Source organism: Schistocerca cancellata, unplaced genomic scaffold (assembly GCF_023864275.1).
Source record: "Schistocerca cancellata isolate TAMUIC-IGC-003103 unplaced genomic scaffold, iqSchCanc2.1 HiC_scaffold_421, whole genome shotgun sequence".
NCBI classification, from domain to species: domain Eukaryota; kingdom Metazoa; phylum Arthropoda; class Insecta; order Orthoptera; family Acrididae; genus Schistocerca; species Schistocerca cancellata.
In genome coordinates this window covers 37501-40000 of record NW_026046438.1, presented here as the reverse complement: position 1 = coordinate 40000, position 2500 = coordinate 37501, and the positions used below count along the sequence as shown (strand labels likewise).

Genomic DNA, 2500 nt, shown 5'->3' with positions numbered 1-2500 from the left:
TGTGACCCAGAGAATTGTTCTGGCCAAGATGGAGAGTGTCATAAGTTTGTGTTCAACCCCGGTGGAAGTCCAGACATCGCTGGCCGGGGGAAAAAGAAAGGAAAGCGAGCAGAGCGAGGGCTCATATGGTCAGCAGCATAGAGCGCTGCACTCTGCCGCCGGTGTCAACAGCGAAGGCTGGACACACACGAGACCGGTCTGCATCTGCCGCGCTCCAGATCGGTCGGCCATCGATCGAGCAGGGGGCAGATGGGGCCTGAGCATCTCGCAACCCTCAGTCAAAATCGGGAGAAAATGAGGGAGAAGTATTCAATGCAGGGCGAGTCCGGCAGTAGCACCAGCAGTTGCTGCCCTCACAGCAAGGCTGGCCACGTTCCGGAGCCGCCACTGCAGCTTCGTCAAAATCGGGCATTAGGAGTCCAATGACTAAAGAAAATACATCGCGTATCTATGTGTTTTGTATCCGACCTTACCAGCATTAAGCTGATAAGAACAGATACTACACTTTGATCTTAGCCAAAAGGCCGAGAAGCGATAAGGAAAATCCGCAGAGGAAGGGCCTAAATGCTTGCAGCGTGTGCGCTCCACATGTGGGAGTGACACACGGTGGTACGGGCCGATATGGCAACAGGCGACCGTCGAAAACATCGCAAAAGCAAGTGCCGGAAGGAACGACAATTCACGAGAGCACTCGGCAACAGCCCAGTACTACCCTCCATGTCGAAGAGAAAACTGCGAGTCCCATTTGAACGCCGCTAGCTGCCAGGGCAGTGGAGAAGCCGAGAGGCCGCCCCACAGCAGCGCCAGGCCGGCGCGAGCTACACCGGCGCGAGGCCGGCGCGAGCTACACCTAGTCGAATGCTTCCATCGTCAACCGCCCACTGCATATGTGTGTGTGTGTGTACACACGTATTCTGCGTGCGTGCGGCGGCGACGACGACGTTCGCGAGGAGCTAAGGATATAACTCCAAAAAATTTAAATAAAATTATCTGTGGCCGGACCATAAGAGACGCCAACGAGGCATCTGGTGGCACCGTTCTGTGCCCCCATAAATTACCAGCCCAGTGTAATGCGGCTGCAAGAGCGGTCGGGCTAACCGCAAAAAAAAAAAAAAAAAAAAAAAAAAAAATACTTATAATAATCTTAAATTAATTAAAACAATACGTGCTGTGTAAGCAGCTAACTACTGGGCACATCGACAACTACGACAAGTTTTGCCACCAGCGGAATAACTGATCACTGCAGAATATTAAACCATTTCAGGCTGTGTTTTAATTAATTTTAGGTGGGCCGATCCCGGCGGTACTGCAATGCCGGGCCAACCCGCGACAGAGGTGGAGCAAGCCCCTAGCACTCCGTCATGAGCCAAAAATGAGTTTAATATTCTGGTCCTGCGATGCAGGACGTATCAGATATTAAGCTGATAAGAACAGATTTTTTTAGTCATTGAGGTAATACTTGGAAAGGAACTTAGGAGAGGTTCACATTCGGTAGGAATTGGGAGCAGCCACGAAGGTGTTGCTCTGCGGCTGCTGGCATCTGGAGCTCCAGAGCATCACTCTTCGGGCGGACGTAACTAAGAATTATCTCAGGAATATATGATCTTGGTGTGACCCAGAGAATTGTTCTGGCCAAGATGGAGAGTGTCATAAGTTTGTGTTCAACCCCGGTGGAAGTCCAGACATAGCTGGCCGGGGGAAAAAGAAAGGAAAGCGAGCAGAGCGAGGGCTCATATGGGCAGCAGCATAGAGCGCTGCACTCTGCCGCCGGTGTCAACAGCGAAGGCTGGACACACACGAGACCGGTCTGCATCTGCCGCGCTCCAGATCGGTCGGCCATCGATCGAGCAGGGAGCAGATGGGGCCTGAGCATCTCGCAACCCTCAGTCAAAATCGGGAGAAAATGAGGGAGAAGTATTCAATGCAGGGCGAGTCCGGCAGTAGCACCAGCAGTTGCTGCCCTCACAGCAAGGCTGGCCACGTTCCGGAGCCGCCACTGCAGCTTCGTCAAAATCGGGCATTAGGAGTCCAATGACTAAAGAAAATACATCGCGTATCTATGTGTTTTGTATCCGACCTTACCAGCATTAAGCTGATAAGAACAGATACTACACTTTGATCTTAGCCAAAAGGCCGAGAAGCGATAAGGAAAATCCGCAGAGGAAGGGCCTAAATGCTTGCAGCGTGTGCGCTCCACATGTGGGAGTGACACACGGTGGTACGGGCCGATATGGCAACAGGCGACCGTCGAAAACATCGCAAAAGCAAGTGCCGGAAGGAACGACAATTCACGAGAGCACTCGGCAACAGCCCAGTACTACCCTCCATGTCGAAGAGAAAACTGCGAGTCCCATTTGAACGCCGCTAGCTGCCAGGGCAGTGGAGAAGCCGAGAGGCCGCCCCACAGCAGCGCCAGGCCGGCGCGAGCTACACCGGCGCGAGGCCGGCGCGAGCTACACCTAGTCGAATGCTTCCATCGTCAACCGCCCACTGCATATGT

At 53.2% G+C, this 2500-nt stretch overlaps 2 protein-coding genes, 1 non-coding gene and 2 pseudogenes across 3 annotated transcripts in view; all 5 read right to left on the bottom strand.

The window, feature by feature from the left end:
• LOC126123306 (uncharacterized) overlaps positions 1-2500 on the bottom strand; it is a 39922-nt gene that overhangs the window by 25048 nt on the left and 12374 nt on the right. The gene's annotated exons all lie outside the window — the stretch shown is intronic.
• The window catches only part of LOC126123305 (uncharacterized protein T26G10.4-like), a 22968-nt gene that overhangs the window by 14528 nt on the left and 5940 nt on the right, over positions 1-2500 (bottom strand). The window lies entirely within an intron of this gene.
• LOC126123309 (U2 spliceosomal RNA) lies at positions 413-536 on the bottom strand (annotated as a pseudogene).
• Positions 1282-1470, bottom strand: LOC126123359 (U2 spliceosomal RNA). The gene has a single exon (XR_007526436.1). It is a non-coding gene; the product is annotated as a U2 spliceosomal RNA (small nuclear RNA).
• LOC126123368 (U2 spliceosomal RNA) lies at positions 2022-2145 on the bottom strand (annotated as a pseudogene).